Raw genomic sequence first — 18,462 nt, forward strand, 5'->3', positions numbered from 1 at the left:
TCAATTTTCCTTTTATATTTAACTCAGACATTTTCTAAATACCTTTATAAGTTTCACTTGGTTTATGTGGTAAAAGGATCCTTCTAAGATAATATCTTTCCTTTGCATTAAAATTCATATAAGAGAATGTTTGGAGGGTAATATGACCAGAATGCAGTTAAGATTTGGTTTCACATGATCCACATGTGCTTTCTGTAATTTCTCTTTGATCAAAATCAGTTCTCTCTCTGAACTTCAGTTGATAATTCTCTGGGTCTCTTTAAGACATTGTCACCATCTAAGGTTTTGTTTAAATTAATCAGGTCATTAAGATCTATCCCAATAGTGCACTGTAGATGTGAAATGTCTCTTAGCAATGTTTCGAAGTCATTAAGAGTCTGCAGTCAATCTCTCCTAATTTTCACCTTTCAGAGTCTAATTTTTTATAAACCTATTTTATAGTCTACATATTGAATAGAATCTCTTCTTGGTATTTTTCAAAAGCAATTTGTAATCCCCAGCAAGGCAAATTGTTTTTACTTCTTCAAACATTCTTTATGTAGTATTTACATTTTAATCAGTTATCAAAATGGCATTCATGTAATGGTAAACTATAGATTCAGAAAATTGCTTACATATCATTTCAAATGACTGACTTACAAAATATTGGCACAGGGTGGGGCTATTTAACATTCCCTGTGGGAGAACCTCCCATTGATATCATTTAGCAAGCTGAGAATTATTACAAGTAGGCACTGTGAAGGCAAATTTTTGTCTTATTTTGTAAAGGTATAGTGAATAAGCAGTCTTTTAAATCAGTTAATATAAGGGCCATCCTTTAGGCAATAGAGAAGGCAAAGTAATGCCAGACTGTAGAGAGCCCATTGGCTAAATCACCTTATTAACATCTCTTAGATCTGTTACCATTCTCCATTTTCCAGGTTTCTTTTTAATACCAAATATGGGCTAATTCCAAGAGCTAGTTGATTCTTCAGTATGCTGAGCATCTAGTTGCTCCTCCACCAGCTATTTTAAACTCTGCATTTTCTCTATTGTTAAAGGTCATTGTTTAACCCATAGAGGTTTGTCTGTCAACCATTTTTTAAAAATTCTTTTTTATACATTTTTAATTGATACTTATTGAGCTTTACATGTTTCTTTGCTCCCCTCCCTGCCTCTTCCCTTCCCCCTTCAATCCTCCCCCAAAGTCCCCATACTCCCAATTTACTCAGGAGATCTTATCATTTTCTACTTTCTGCTTCCCATGTAGATTAGATCTATGTAAGTCTCTCTTAGTGTCCGCATTGTTGTCTAAGTTCTCTGGGATTGTGGTTTGTTTTCTTTGCTTTATGTTTTAAAAACCACCTATGAGTGAGTACATGTGATAATTGTCTTTCTGTATCTGGGTTACCGCACTCAAAATAATGTTTTCTAGTTCCATCCACTTTCCTGCAAAATTCAAGATGTTGTTATTTTTTTCTGCTGTGTAGTACTCCATTGTGTAAATGTACCACATTTTCCTTATCCATTCTTTGATCAAGGGGCATTTAGGTTGTTTCCAGGTTTTGGCTATGACAGACAAAGCTGCTATGAACATAGTTGAGCACATGTCCTTGTGGCACGGTTGAGCATCCTTTGGATATATACCCAAAAGTGGTATTACTGGGTCTTGAGGAAGGTTGGTTCCTAATTTTCTGAGAAATATCCACACTGACATTCAAAGGGGTTGTACCAGTTTGCATTCCCACCAGCAATGCAGAAGTGTTCCATTTTCCCCACAACCTCTCCAGCATAAGTTGTCATCAGTGTTTTTGATCTTGGCCATTCTTACAGGTGTAAGATAGAATCTCAGAGTTGTTTTGATTTGCATTTCTCTGATGACTAAAGATGTTGAACATTTCTTTAAGTGTCTTTCAGCCGTTTTAGATTCCTCTGTTGAGAGTTCTCTGTGACCAATTTCTTGAGTTCTTTGTATATTTTGGAGATCAAACCCCTCTGTTTGATGTGGGGTTAGTGAAGATCTTTTCCCATTCTGTAGGCTGTCATTTTGTCTTGTTGACCATATCCTTTTCTTTATAGAAGCTTTTCAGTTTCAGGAGTCCCATTTATTAATTGTATTAATTTATTTGAATTGTAGCTCTGTAGTAGAGTTTGAAGTCAGGGATTGTGATGCCTCCAGAAGTTATTTTATTGCCCAGGATTGTTTTGGCTATCCTGGGTTTTTTGCTTTTCCATATGAAGTTGAGTACCGTTCTTTCAAGGTCTTTGAAGAATTTTTCTGGGATTTTGATGGGTATTGCATTGAATCTGTAGATTGCTTTTGGTAAGACTGCCATTTTTACTATGTTAATTCTGCCTACCCAAGGGCTTGGGTTATCTTTCCAATTTCTGGTGTCTTCTTTAATTTCTGTCTTCAAAGATTTAAAGTTCTTGTCATACAAGTCTTCTACTTGTTTGGTTAGAGTTACTCTGAGATATTTTATGCTATTTGTGGCTATTGTGAAGGGTGTTGAGTCTCTGATTTCTTCCCCAGCCACCCCCCTTTTTTGATTTTTTTGAGACAGGGTTTCTCAGTAGCTTAGGAGCCTGTCCTGGAACTAGCTCTTGTAGACCAGGCTGGTCTCAAACTCACAAAGATCTGCCTGCCTCTGCCTCCCGATTGATGGGATTAAAGACGTGTGCCACTACCACCTAGCTTCCCCAGCCTTTTTATCATCTGTGTACAGGAGGGCTACTGATTTTTTTTTGAGTTAAGTTAGTATCCTGATACATTGCTGAAAGTGTTTACGAGTTGTAGAATTTCCTTGGTAGAATTTTTGGGATCACTTCTGTAAACTATCATATCATCAGCAAACAGTGAGAGTTTGACTTTTTCTTTTCCAATTTGTATCCCCTTGATCTCTCTTTGGTGTCTTATTGCTCAGCTAGGACCTCAAGAAGTATATTGAATAGATATGGAGAGAGTGGACAAACTTGTCTTGTTCCTGATTTCAGTGGAATCACTGGGAGTTTCTCTCCATTTAGTTTGATGTTGGCTGTTGGCTTGCTGTATATTGCCTTAATTATGCTTAGATATGTTCCTTGTATCCCTGCTCTCTCCAAGACCTTTATCATGAAGGGATGTTGTATTTTGTCGAAAGCTTTTTCGGCATCTAATGAGATGATCATGTGTGTGGTTTTTATTTTTCAGCTTGATTATGTGGTGGGGATGAAGCCGACGTGATCATGGTGGACGATGGTTCCGATGAGCTCTTGGATCTGCCAGTATTTTACATCAGTGTTCACGAGTGAGACTGCTCTGTAGTTCTCTTTCTTAGTGATGTCTTTCTGTGGTTTGGGCATCAGGGTAATTGTAGCCTCATAAAAAGAATTCGGCAATGTTCCTTCTGTTTCTATTGTGTGGAATAATTTGAGGAGTATTGTTATTAGTTCTTTGGAAGTCTTGTAGAATTTTGAGATGAAACCATCTGGTCCTGGGCTTTTTTTGGTTGGGAGACTTTTGATGACTGTTTCTATTTCTTCAGCAGTTATAGGTCTGTGTAATTTGCTTATCTGGTCTTGATTTAATTTTGGTAAGTGATATTTATCCAGAAAGTTGTCCATTTCCTTTAAGTTTTCCAATTTTGTGGAGGACAGGTTTTCAAAATGTGACCTGATGATTCTCTGTATTTCCTCCGTGTCTGTTATGTCCCCCCTTTCATTTCTGATTTTGTTAATTTGGATATTCTCTCTCTGCCTTTTGGTTAGTTTGGATAAAGGTTTGTCTATTTTGTTGATTTTCTCGAAGAACCAACTCTTTGTCTCATTGATTCTATGTATTGTTTTCTTTGTTTCTATTTTGTTGATTTCAGCCCTCAATTTGATTATTTCCTGCCATCTAGTTCTCTTAGGTGAGCTTGCTTCTTTTTGTTCTAAAGTTTTCAAATGTTCTGTTAATTCACTTGTGTGGGATTTTCCAGCTTCTTTATGTAGGTGTTTAGTGCTATGAACTTGCCTCTTAACATGGCTTTTATTGTGTCCCATAAATTTGGGTATGTTGTGTGGTCATTTTCATTGACTTTTAGGAAGTCTTTAATTTCCCCCTTTCTTCCTTGACCCATTAATGATTCAGGTGAGCATTGTTTAATTTCCATGTGTTTGTGGGTTTTCTGGAATTGGTATTGCTGTTGACTTCTAGTTTTAAAGCATGGTGATCTGATAAGGTACATTGGGTTATTCCAATTTTTTTGTATTTGTTGAGGTTTGTTTTGTTACCGAGTATGGTCAATTTTTGAGAAGGTTCCATGAGGTGCTGAGAAGGTATATTCTTTTCTGATTGGATGGAATATTTTATAGATGTCTGTTAAGGCCATTCGAGTCATAACATTGGCTAGTTCTCTTATTTCTCTGTTCATTTTTTGTCTTATTGACCTGTCCAGTGGTGAGAGGGGAGTGTTGAAGTCTCCCACTATTAGGTTTAATGTATGATTCAAGCTTTAGAAGTGTTTCTTTGACATATGAGGGTGCCCTTGTACTTGGGGCATAGATGTTTAGTATTGAAATTTCCTCTTGATGGATTTTTCCTGTGACTAATATGAAATGACCTTCTTTGTCTCTTTTGACTGATTTTAGCTTGAAGTCTATTTCGTTAGATATTAAGATAGCTACACCCACTTGTTTCTTGGGTCCATTTGATTGGTATATTTTTTCTGAGACGATGTCTGTCTTTGAGATTGGGATGTGTTTCTTGTATGCAGAAGAAGGATGGATTCTGTTTTCATATCCAATCTGTTAGCCTGTGGCTTTTTATAGGTGAGTTGAGTCCATTTACATTAAGGGATATTAATGACCACTGATTGCTATCTCCTGTTAATTTAGTTTTCATTGTCAGTGATGTTAATTTGTGCATTTTTTCTTCTTTGAGGTTTGCTGTTATGAGATCATCAATTGTCTGTGTTTTTATTGGTGTAGCCGTCTTCCTTGGGTTGGAGTTTTCCTTCCAGTATTTTGTGTAGGGCTGGGTTTGTTGCTAGGTATTAGTGAAATCTAGATTTGTCATGGAATATCTTGTTTTGTCCTTCTATGGTGATTGACAGTTTTGCTGGCATCTGTGGTCTCTTAATGTCTGTGTAATGCTTGACCATGACCTTTTAGCTTTCATTGTCTCCAATGAGAAGTCGGGTATAATTCTGATAGGTCTACCTTTATATGTTACTTGGCCTTTTTCCTTTGCAGCTCTTAATATTCTTTCTTTACTCTGTATGTTTAGTGTTTTCATTATTATGTGGTGAGAGGACTTTTTTTGCAGCTAGTCTATTTGATGTTCTGTAAGCTTCTCTTATCTTCATAGACATATCTTTATTTAGGTAGGGAAAGTTTTCTTCTATGATTTTGTTAAATCAATTTTCTGTGCCTTTGAGTTGAACTTCTTCTTCTATACCTATTCTAAGATTTGGACTTTTCATGGTGTCACATATTTCATAGATGTTTTGGGTTAAGCTTTTGTTAGATTTAATGTTTTCTTTAACTGATGAGTCTGTTTTCTTTATTGTATCTTCAGCACTTGAGATTCTCTCTTCCATTTATTGTATTCTGCTGTTCATGCTTGTGTTTCTGGTTCCTGATCTTTTTTTCATGATTTCTGTTTCTGTAATTCCTTCGGCTTGTGTTTTCTTTATTGTTTCTATTTCAGTTTTCCAGTCCTGGATAGTTTCTTTTATATGATTGATTTCTTTTTCTTGGTGTTCTTTAAGTGATTTGTTGATGTCTTCCAATTTTTTGTTTGTCTTTTCCTCAATTTCTTTAAGGGAATTTCTCATTTCATCTTTAATAATTTTAAACATTCTCTTGAAGTTATTTTTTAGGTCATTTTCTTCTGGTTCATCCATATTTGGTTGTTCAGGTCTTGCTGTTGTAGGGTCTTTAGGTTTTACTGGTATTGTGTTGCTCTTTGTGGTGTAGCATGTGATCTTACCTTTTCTACTCATCTTTTCCTCTAATAGGTGTGGTTGGGGCTGTCTGAGATTCTGTTGAATAATCTTCTAGGTGCCAGTGATCCCAAAGCTCAGATGGTTGTTCCTCATAGTACAGTCAGGGTCACCGTTCTAGTTACCCCATTGGTTACTCCTGTTCCTGGAGATTGCTCAGTGTTCCTTTACTTGGTCTGCTCCCTTGGAGTTTGCTGTCTCTAGCCTACTTTGGCCTAGGCCGCTGGCTTTGATCTGTTTCTGTAAATCCTGGTCTGGATCTCCTCCTGCAGAAGTCCCTGGCTTGGAGTTGGACCTGTTCTTGTGGAGATCACTGACTCTAGATCTGGTTGCTGTCTCTGTCCTGATCTGCCAGTGTTCTGGGACTGGGTTGGTTCCCGGGACTGGATTTGCTTATTTCTTCTGCTCCTGATGGAGCTTGTTTCCTCAGGCCCTCTCTGTCCTAGGTCTACATGTACATATTATATGAAAATGTATGGTAATGGGGAGATATCACAGCTGTTATTGCAAAAGCAAAATTACAGATGAAAGCAACAGTTTTCTGAGTCAGTGGCCCTGCTGGCTTTACCAGGCAGGGTTCCTCCATCTGAGAGTAATTTCTCAGGTGGGTTGACATCTGAATTATCCATTGCTATAAGTTATAATTGTGCTGTGGCCCACACTAGCTCATTATAAACAGTCCTGATGTGCAACATTGGCTCCATACATTCATGCAGAATGTGATGGCAGCAGGAACATGATCTAGATGACACCATGTCAGGGTGGGACAATGCTGCTACTCAATACTGGCTTTCTCCCTTCCCCTCCTTCTTTCATCCCTGCCCATGGGACAGTGACACACACATGCAGGATGAGTCTTCCCCACTCAGATAAGTACACCTCACCAGCTCCTATATGATTCTACATCCAACAAGTTAACAACATTACTTATTACATCAAGGCACACACTTGATGAGACGGTGAACTTTTGGACAGTTCACTTCTCCATCTCTGCTTTCCATCCACAATCCACCTTCTGGTCTTCATTTTTTATAATATTTCTAGATCATGTTCTATGTGTGTGTGCATGTGTGCAATGCTCTCATATGCATATGCAGTGGTGTATATGTAGAAGTCAGAGAACCATATTCAGGAGTTGGGTCTTTTCTACCTTGATAGGTTTCTTAAAAGAACATGGTTGCATTAGCAACGTGAGCTCGAAGACAGCTTGTTCTCATAATGCCAGGGAGATATAATGTTGCATTTACCTGGATTTCTTCCTTTCCTTTCTCCTTCCATTTTTGCCCATTGCTGTGAAGAGACAACAAGAATACCTCTAAAAGAAAGTGTTCAACTGGGGTGGCTCACAGTTTAGAGGTTCAGTCCATTATCAGCATGGCAGGACATGGTGGTGTGCAGGCAGACATGGTGCTGGAGAAGTAGCTGAGAGTTCTACATCCAGATTCATAGGCAGCAGGACACTGTACGCATAATGAATAAATAAACCCTTTAAAAAAAAGATAGTAGTTCTTGATGCTGGAGAGACAGCTCAGTGGGAAGAGCACTTATTCTTGCAGAGGACCAGGTTCCATTCTCAACACGTGGTGACTCTAAACCTGTAACTCCTGCTCCAGGGGGGTTGACACTCTGTTTTGGCTTCTCAGGGATCAAGCACAAATGTGGTGCATACAGAGTGAAGGCAAAAAACACATATACACAAAAAGTAAAAATAAATCTCTAAAAGATAAATTGTAAACTTAGCCCTATCAGAAACCATTATTGTGGACGCCTTTCTGTGTGTTTTTAGACTGGCTTCATTATCAGCCAATGAATGTTGTTCTTGGGCTAGGCTGCTGAAGCTTCAAGAAGTTTCTTCCTTGGTTTTTTTTTCTCTGCCTGGATGAACAAGGGTTGAGACCTGTATCAGAGCACTGGGCTAAGCTCCCAAAGTCCAACTGAAGAGTGGGAGGAGTGAAAACATGAGCAAAGAGGTCAAGACCATGATGTGTACATGCACTGAAACAGTTTGCCTGAGCTAATTGGAGCTCATCAACACCAGCCAAACTGGGAAGGAACAAGCATAGGACCCAACTAGTCCTTCTGAATGTGGTTGTCAGTTGCATGGCTGGGACAGACTGAGGGGCCACTGGCAGCAGCACCAGGATTTATCCCTACTGCTTGTACTGGCTTTTCGAGTACCTATTCTCTTTGGATGGATACCTTGCTCAGCCTAGATATAGTAGGGAGGGTTTTGGGCCTTCCACAAAGCAATGTGCCTTACCCTCTTTGTGATTGGATGGGGGTGGGGTGGAAGGGTATGTGGAGGAAATGGGAAGAGGAGAGGGAGTGGGAACTTGGATTGGTATGTAAATGAAAAAAAGATAGTTTGTTTTCTTTTTATAAAAAAATAAAGGAAAGAAAAAAGAAAAATAAATATACTTGTTCATCTTGTGTTTGCATAGCTCAATCATGTGACTGCTGTTCCTGAACTTGATTCCCGTACTGGAGGCTGTAGGGGCTCAGAGCTGTTAGGGAACATGGTTGGCCAAGCTGGAGCACCTGAGGCCACTTCACCCGAGCTGCAATAGAAGAAGTTAACATTTACTCAGACCTGGGCTTCTGTTCCAGATCTTACCAGGAAGCAAAGTGGCTCAGATAACCAAGCCATCAGTAATAATCTTTGTTTTTGCTTAATAGAATATTTGGGGTTTTTAAAGGGTTATTTCTTTTGTCAGCCTAGCCAATCAGTAAACAGGTTTTATCGTGCCAAAGTCACATATGCGTGAGTCCTTGTCCTTACCTGCAGCGTCTCCTCTGTTTTATGGTCTGTAATACTGAAGGGTTCTCACTAGATAGCTGCCTGCTTGTTCAAGCTGGAGTCAGGAACAAATTCTGTGCCTTTTCCCAAAGGGCCTCAGAGTGCTGCTCTGCTCAGATTTCTGTTTAGCAGAAACAGCTGCCGTTAGAAACAAGAGCAGGGAACATTAGAAATGCCTTCCAGCGTGCCTTTATTCTTGGGTATACTGGACTGAAATGTCCAGTTTCTGTTTCCTGAAAGAGCATGCCTGTCACATACTGTAGAGATGATGTCAGTTTGGGTTGCAGATGACATAATCTTTGTTGGTTACAGTTAAGGTTTAGAGTCTTCAGCTACATAGCCTGGAGAGGCAGATGCAGGCAGCCTCTGAGGTTGAGGCCACCCTGGTCTACAGAGTGAGGTCCAGGACAGCTATAGCTACATGGAGAAGCCCCATCTCAAAACAGCAGAAATTAAGTTTTTGTTTTTTTTTTTAAATCTTCATGCCGGGCGGTAGTGGCACACGCCTTTAATCCCAGCACTCGGGAGGCAGAGGCAGGCGGATCTCTGTGAGTTCGAGGCCAGTGTGGTCTATAAGAGCTAGTTCCAGGACAGGCTCTAGAAACTACAGGGAAACCCTGTCTCAAAAAACCAAAAAAGGAAAAAAAAAAACTTCATGATGACAAGTAGCCATGCACTTTATAGTCATCCTAAAATCTCTGAGTCATAGTTTTCTTACTTACAAGAGGAGAAATGATAGATTTTTAGGGTAGCAGTGACGTTAGACAAAAGCTGAAGAGTTAATGATCTTTGCTTGTTCTAGCGCCTGTCTGACCCCTTGGGCTTACCTCTCCTAACTCTAAGCCCTATAATTTAGAATAGTTTGTGTGCAGGTCTCTGCAAATAGCAGGGCCAGCAGAGTGCTGCTCCCTGACAGGCAAGAAGGTAATCCTCTTCAGCATGCCCCAGTAACAGTGCTGCTTCAAACGTCTGCAGCCTCATCCCGGGCAGTTTATTTCAGCCATGTTTAAGCATGGCACCATCTTGAAAAAAAGTTTTCTAATGATAATTAACTCAATCCTATGTGTTCAACTAAGCTTAAGACATATTTACACTGAAATTCTTTTACAGAGTCCATATGACCTCTTAAAAGACAGGTTCTCTGACTCAGAAACTTAGGGTTTTTATTGTTGTGAAGAAACACCGTGGCCATGGCAACTCTTTTTTTTTATTTATCTGTTTTTATTTTATTTTGTTAACGTTTTGCCTGCGTGTATTTCTATGTGAGGGTGTTGGATACTGGTTTTAGAGATACTTCTGAGCTGCCATGTGTGTACTGGGAATTGAACCTCAGTTCTCTTGAAGAGCAGCCAATGCTTTCAACTGCTGAGCCATCTCTCCTTTTAACCATGGCAATTTTTATAAAGGAATTCATTTAATTTGGGTGATTTGCTCACAGTTTCAGAGGTTCAGTCCGTTATCACCATGGTGAGATGTGACAGCCTGCAGGCAGACATGGTGCTAGTAGCTGAGAGCCCTACATCTTGTGGGCAACAGGAAGTCAACGGAGACACTGGGCAGTATCCTGAGCATAGGAAACCCAAAGCCCACCCTCACAATGACACACTTCCTCTAACAAGGGCATACCCATTCCAACAAATCCACACCTCCTGAGTGCCATTCCTTATGAGATTATGGAGGCCAGTTATGTTCAAATCACCACAGCAATGCTCAAGATAAGGGTCTAGGAGAAAGACTGGGAGTTGGGAGGGGCCTGGTCCTACAGAAAACATAGATGTTACCTAAGTTGTTATAAAGTATAAGTGACATCTCCCATATAGATTGGTTTTTATTGACTTGAAACAATGCTCAAGATAAAGAAAGGTCTAAGAAGAGTCTGGGATAAACATAATAGTCTGGGGGGGATTCAGATGTGACCTGGCCCTACAATCAGCAGGGGTCACCAAACTATGAACTACATCCAGATCCAGCCTTCTGGGTGGAAATCAGGTATCCATTGCCTCTATTGAGAAGATAACCCTGTGTGTTTAACATTCCTAATTTCTCCAGTGATTGTGAATATAAGGACCTTATGCCCTCTACCTGTGAGGGGTTAGGTAACATGATCATTGGGTAACATGACTGTTTGATCCTCCAATTGTTTAAATATCAAGGGTTACAAATAATCTTTTCAATATTGAAAACATGATACTCAGATTATTGAAATAACTAACAAAAATTTAAGAATAAATTTATTCTTAATTGGAAACTATTCCCTATAATAACCTTGACCTTTTTATTTATTTATTTTTACTAAGAATTAATTTTAGGTGCATTCATCTTGTAAATAAGCTAGTAAGAATATCAAGATTTGTTTGACAGGACCTCATTACCTTGCTGACATGGAACTTACTGTGAGACTCAGACTAGCCTCAAAGGTGTGGCAGTCCTCCGTCTCAGCTTTCAGGGGCGAGGATTTCAGGTCTGTGCCACCAACATGACATTTCAGATCTTTTAGTTCTGACTGAATATCAGGGTTATGAACTGGGTTTTATGGGTCCTTTATGTAGCCAGCACTGTGGAGGTAGAGGCAGGAGGAGTAATAGTTCAAGGTCATGCTCACCCATATAGTGATCGTAAGGCCAGCCTAAGTGACAGGAGACCCTGCCTCAAAAACAAAACCAACAAAAGATAAAGAAAACCAAGACTCTGGGATTTGCTGTTTGGACATACTGTATTGGTTGTGGAGGAAGATATGGGTAATAGCTCATCCCTCATCACCTTAGTCTAACATGTTCATTTATTTAATAGTAAGTGGAAAGTAGCATCTGCCGCTTAATGAGCCTTTTTAAGAGCCATTTAAAAAGCTTTACTGGGACTGTAGAAATGGCTCAGTGGTTGGGACCTGGCTGTTCTTTCAGGGGACCAGGTTCAGTTCCCGGCACCTAACTGTCAGCTCACAACTGTCTGTGGATGCAGCTCAAAGTGACATGGGTGTGGGCGAAACACCAGTGCACATAAAATGAAAAGAAATAAAAAGCTTTACTCTTATTTTTAAATATTTATTTATTATGAATACAATATTCTGTCTGTCTGTATGCCTGCAGCCCAGAAGAGGGCACCAGACTCCATTACAGATGGTTGTGAGCCACCATGTGGTTGCTGGGAATTGAACTCAGGACCTTGGGAAGAGCAGTCAGTGCTCTTAACCTCTGAGCCATCTCTCCAGCCCAGCTTTACTTTTCTTATAAGATCCAGAGAAATGTTAGCCTACACTCTGTTTAACTTGAAGGACTTAAAGTCCAAATGCAGATTTGAGCAGGAGGCTCTCCTGCTTTCCTTCCCCAAGTGATAGTAATTAAATGGGCACTTGCCTGATTCAGAAGAATAGAGATGATGGGTTTGATGATTTCTGAGTCTCTTAAGAAAAGACAAAGTAGAATAATAGAGTTGTATTACTTCTCTTTGATGTCGAAAATGTAAACATTGCTGGGGGTGGGAGGGGTGTCACATGCCTTTAATCTCAGCACTCAGGCAAAGTCAGGAGAATCTCACTTGAGTCCAAGAAACACTGTTTCAAATAAACAAACAGCAGCAACAACCAAAACAAGAAAAAGATTAACTACAATAATGTTAATAGTATACAATATGACACTGCCTTTCAGACTTTTAGAAGATTTTTTTTTAGGTTTTTAACTTTATTATTTTTTTTTTTCAAAATAGGGTTTCTCCTGGCTGACCTCGAACTCAGAGATCTGCCTGCCACTGCCTCCCAAGTGCTGGGATTAAAGGTGTGCATCACCGCCGCCCAGCTAAGTTTTTAATTTTTTAAAATTAATCAATAATTTTCCCCCCAAGCCTGATCAGATTCCTCTCCTTTTATTTATAAGAACATGAAAGAAAATGGTTTATTGTGCCTGAGTCTATTCAGGAATCTGTTTCATGATATCCTGGCTCCCTCTACTGGCCTTAGGTGAAATTACCTATTCTTTATATTTTCTCACTCTAACACAAGTTAGAATGAAACTCAGTATTTATCCCAGGTAATTTTTTCCAGTTTATTTATTTTTTATTAAAAATTGCCATCTCCTCCCCTCCTCCTCCCCCTTCCCTCCCCTCCCCTCCACCCATACCCCCACTCCCTCCCTCTCCAGGCCAAAGAGCCATCAGGGTTCTCTACACTATGTTGAGTCCAAGGTCCTCCCAACTCCCTCCAGGTCCAGGAAGGTGATTTTTTGCACTCACAGTAATCCTCCTGCCTCAACCTCTCAAGTGCTGGGATTACAGGCATAAACCACCATATTGGCTTACCTGTCTTCTTCTTCATCCTGTTTATTTTCCTCCTCATCCTCTTCCCACTTTTGGATGTGTGTTTGCCTATGTGTGTGGTGTGTGTGTTTGCATAAGTGTGCATGCATGAGTGTAAGTTTATGTGTGCACAATCATGGCGTGTGTGAGTGTGTGTGTGGTGTGTGTGCATGCATGCTCATGTGTGCGCGTGTGTGTGTGTGTGTGTGTGTGTACTATTGGGAGAGTGTGTATATATAGAAAGGGGCATCCAGTGTCTTCATGTCTTCTCCACTCCATTCTTTTGAGACTAGTTCTCTCACTGAACTTGAGAAAGTTTCTGCTAATGTTTATTTACCAAGGTTGACCTCTGATTAGGTACCATTTCTGTAACAAAAGGAAATAGCCCTGATTTACAGCCATCCCATTAGGCCCTTTTATAACAAAGAACAGGCTTCCAATAGGCAGCTCAGAGGGCCAGTGCAAGGTTATTATTGTCATTAAGTCTTTAACAGGAGAAGCATAGTTCCTGCAGGCAAGATGACCCTGGGTAATAACTATTTGAAAAGAACAACACTTCTTGGTATACTTAAGTAACCCTGACAATATCTTTGCTGTGTAAGTCTCACATCTGCTTAAGTGGCCTGACTTGGAGTCTACTGTCTTTGTTTAAATTGTTCAAAGTGTGATCTGAGGCCAAGACCTGTAAGAGATTTAAGGGTAAGGTGTATGTGGAGCTATAACCCTTAGGCCTGTGTAGGATGGCACAGTTCTCTGTCTGAGATTGTTTCTCCTTGTGTGTTAGCCAAAACTAGTAGTTAATGGGTTTTCCATACCCTGATAAAGGTTTCCCCATCCACGCAGTAAGCCAGATTAAGCCGAACTGAAAAAGTAAAAGAACAGGTTTATTTGAGCAAAGCAACTCTAGAAATCAAGGCAGAAGTTACATGCCAGAACTAAAACAGGGAGCTTATATGGCCTGTAGGTGAGAGGTTTGTGCCCAAGTCTGGTCAAAAGCTGGAATGCTTGGGCGGGAACTTGGACTGCTGGCAACTTTAGGGGAGGAGCTGCCCTAACCATCAAGAATGTGGAACTGTGTTTTTGGCACCTTTTCTTTCTTGCAGTTTCTCTGAGAGGGTGGGATTTAAAGAGAAAGAGAGAGGGAGGGAGGGATCTAGCAGGAATGAGCAGGAGGTTCCAGCAGAACAGTGGTTATGTACTATTGTGAAGGCTGTTTCCTTTGTTAATCTCTAAGTGTGTGCAGTGTTTCCTCACGGTACAGCCTAGGATGACTTTAAACTCATGATTGTCCTGTCTTTCCAAGTGCTGGGGTAACAGGCATGACGCCTGGTAACCTTTGGCAGTCTGTTTTGTTGTTTATTTATTTTTTTATCACAGAAAACATTCTCTAGGTCAGCAGAAGGGAAAAACAGTTGACTAGAGCATATTGCACATTTTACTGTAGACATGTGTAGCATGAATTCCAATTGTTCTAAATAATAAAAACCCTGAGTCAGATATTGGGATAGATGCTGAAAGATCAGAGAAGTAAAGGAGAGACCTTTTATCTCTACCGAATCCTCAGACCAAAGTGGACAAGATTCTGTCTCCATGAATCCTCAGACTGAATGCTGTATGTGCTCCCCTCTCCTCCCAGCCATAACCTCTGTAGTGCTAGGATTAAAGGTATGTGCCACCACTGCCCGGCCCTATGGCTTAGTTCTTCGCTTTGATCTTCAGGCAAGCTTTATTTGTTATAGCACAAACAAAATATAACCACAGACATTTTTTTTAAAAAGTGGTAACTGGGCAGAGGTAGGTAGATCTCTGTGAGTTTGAAGCCAGCCTGGTCTACAGAGTGAGTTCTGGTCCCCAAGTGCTGGAATTAAAGGTGTGTGCCACGGGCTGGAGAGATGGCTCAGAGGTTAAGAGCATTGCCTGCTCTTCCAAAGATCCTGAGTTCAATTCCCAGCAACCACATGGTGGCTCACAACCATCTGTAATGAGGTGCCCTCTTCTGGCCTGCAGGCACACACACAGACAGAATATTGTACACAAAATAAATAAAGAAAGGAAGGAAGGAAGAAAGAAAGAAAGAAAGAAAGAAAGAAAGAAAGAAAGAAAGAAAGAAAGAAAGAAAGAAATTTTTTGAAAAAAGGTGTGTGCCACCACAACCTGGCTTATAATGTGTTTTTAAAGAAACTAAGAAAATAATGAAAGACACAGCATGTTTATAGTATATTAAGTTTATCTCTTTTTTTTGGTGGTGGGGGATACATTTTAACCTTTATTTCTGTGGGTTTGACTCATCAAATAGCACCATCCTACTGCAATAGAACTCTATTTTCATCCCTTCTTTTGGTTGTCATCAACTAACCTTTTCATAAGGATAGACCCCAAGTACACACTACCCCCAATTAATTTTAGACATTACAATCACCCAAATCCTGTGCAGCCCATCCCATCACTCTCCAAAGTGAATTGGAGGACAGATACTCCCTTCCCCCTTGCCCCCACCAACCACTCCTCTAGACCACACTCGGGTCTGGCTCTCTAAGCTCTCTATATAGTAATTGTCTTTTTGTGTTGTTACAGTTCTTTTTGCCTTTTTTAAAAAAAGAAATTTATTTTATGTGTATTGGTGTGAAGGTGTCAGATTCCTTGGAACTGGAATTACAGACAGATGTGAGCTGCCATCTGGGTGCTGGGAATTGAACCTGGGTCCTCTGGAAGAGCAGTCAGTGCTCTTAACCACTGAGCCATCTCTCCAGTCCCTTTTTGCCTTTTAATATATGGACAAAATACTGTTTCCCAAAAATCACTTAGGTTAATTACATCTGTGTGCGCACGTGTGTGTGTGTGTGTTCATATGCACATATGGGATGTGCATGCATTCATGCTCATGTATGTGGAGGCTAGAAGAAGATGATGGCTGTCTTTCTTTATAACTTTATGCCATATTTCATGAGACAGGGTTTCTCATTTTTTCTGAAGCTCATCACTTTGAATAGGCAGACTGGACAATAGGTTCTAGGATTCACCTGTCCTTGCCCTCCAGTGTTGGAAGCACAAACACATGCAGCAGAGCCTGACTTCTTTTTTGTGTATATATATAAAATAATTTATATATAATTATAAACATATGCACAATATATTCATATGTAATATATAACTGTGCATATAAAATACTTATATTTATACAATTATAAATATCTTTATATAATTATGAACATATTGTATAAATATATATGCACAATTATATATATATAGTGTGTGTATGAGAGAGAGAGAGAGAGAGAGAGAGCGAGAGAGAGAGAGAGAGAAGGAGGGAGAATCCTAAGGATTCAAGGATTGAACTCAGATTTTCAAGTTTGGCAACCAGTGCCTCTGTCTGCTGAACCATCTTGCTGGCCTATGCCTGGCTTTTATCTGTGGGTGCTGGGGATTTGAATTTCCCTCATTGGTGTGGTAAGTGTTTCATCCAGTGAGCTGTCTGCCCAGCTCCAGCTTTTGCTTACATGAGGATGAAGAGTAAATCCTGTTACCTTAACTGTGTAGGAATAGGAATTCATCCCTTACATGATATTATGTGGTTTCTTTTTTATTGTATGAGTTATCTCTTTGGTTCCTTTAAAGGAAAACTATTTTATTTTATTTATGTATATGTGTGTATGTACATATGAATGAGGGTGCTTATGCAATCCAGAAGAGGAATCAGATCTCCTTAGAGCTGGAGCTACAGGCAATTTTGAGTAGTCTGCTGCGGGTGCTGGGAACTGAACCAAAGCTCACATGGCCAGCTAAATCCACTTAAAACCTGAGGGAGTTTGAAAAGGAATTCTAGACACAAAAATACAGAGTTTAACACAGCTTCTTGCTGTTTGCTGGCAGTGTGCTGCAGCTCCTTTAAGAGAGATTTTCCTGATTCAGCCATAGCAGGAAAAAAGCCACAGCCATTTTAAAATGCCGGCTTTCTGGGCTTTGCTGCCAGCGCCACTTCTGGCTCTTTCGGGAGATGGAGCATTTGAGTGGGGCTTGTGAGCAGACTGCTGCAGCTTGCTTAATGATGGCATGGACAGGCTGTGTGCCTAGAAATGGGGCACTGTGCATTTCTCTCAGAGGTGGTGAGCAGCTCCACCATGCTTGACTGTGCTGAGCAACTGTGCTGAGCAAGCAGGAAGTACTGTCCGTATATATCATAATAATGGCGCAGCTTAAGCTTTAAGAAGTGCTTAGCATTTTAAAAAGCACTCCTGGACAGTAAATAATTATAGATATGCAATAAAGACAAATCCAGATAAAAAGGATGTATAAATGGGTCACTGTGTTAGATAAATGTACATAGGTTTGGGAGAGAAAAGAAAAAGAGTCTAGAGAGTTGGAAAAGAAGTAAACTGTTTTTAAAAAAAGTTTTTAGACTTGGAGGGATGGCTCAGCCATTAAAGGCTAGACTCACAACCAAAAATATAAGAGCTTGGTTCCCAGCACCCACAGCTGTCCCTTCAGGTACCTTAAAAAAAGTCTTTAAAGAGACCAAGTACAAGCCGGGTGGTGGTGGCGCACACCTTTAATCCCAGCACTTGGGAGGCAGAGGCAGGTGGATCTCTCTGGGTGCGAAACCAGCTGGTCTCCAAGAGCTAGCTCCAGGACAGGATCCAAAGCTTCAGAGAAAGCCTGTCTCGAAAAACCAGAAAGAGAGACAGAGACAGAGAACAGACAGTCATAGATTAAAGGGAGTAAAGAAAAATAAGCCACGTAAAGATGGACTACATACAGAGAGTCTGGATTATGTATATTATTGTGTTTTCTTTGAAAGTTTTGACTGTGAAGGAGCCAAGTACAGAGAGACATTTCATTGTATGGGCTGCTAAGCTAAACCAGCATGTATATTATAAAGGTACCTTGACTTAAGAATTTGGGTCTGAGGATATGGTGCTTTGGAAAAGAGGTTTTTCTTTTGTTTCCACAGAGGATGAGAACCTGTGGATTCATTCCAGGCTAATATGGTTTGATGGAATAAGATGCCCTAAAAGGTTGCCGTGAACACCTCAAAAATGCCCTCAAAAAATTCCTTCGCCTAAAAAACAGCAAGAAGCAGTTTGGAGAGACAAAACTATGCCCATATTCCCAAATATTGTCTATAAATGTTTGTTTATGTTAAAGGGGGATATGATATAGATATGAGTAACGTGAATTGGTATGAATCTTGGTTTATTAATATGAATTTAAAGTCAATTTTGTTATATGTATATGTATTTCTGTTCTTGATTAAGGTATTGTGTTTGTGTAGCTCATTTTCAAATGTAAGGTATAATTAAGTAATATGAGTTAATAGATAATCATCTATAATAGTCAAGCTTATATTCATGTTAGTTAGATTTTCTAGATGTACAGAGATGCATTTCAGTTAGATAGGTATTCTTCAAATAATTCAGAGACCTTCAGAATATGGTA

At 39.9% G+C, this 18,462-nt stretch overlaps 1 protein-coding gene across 10 annotated transcripts in view; it reads left to right on the forward strand.

The window, feature by feature from the left end:
- Tmem116 (transmembrane protein 116) overlaps positions 1-18,462 on the forward strand; it is a 60,652-nt gene that overhangs the window by 21,826 nt on the left and 20,364 nt on the right. The window lies entirely within an intron of this gene.

Source organism: Arvicola amphibius, chromosome 10, assembly GCF_903992535.2.
Source record: "Arvicola amphibius chromosome 10, mArvAmp1.2, whole genome shotgun sequence".
In the NCBI taxonomy this organism is placed as follows: Eukaryota; Metazoa; Chordata; class Mammalia; order Rodentia; family Cricetidae; genus Arvicola; species Arvicola amphibius.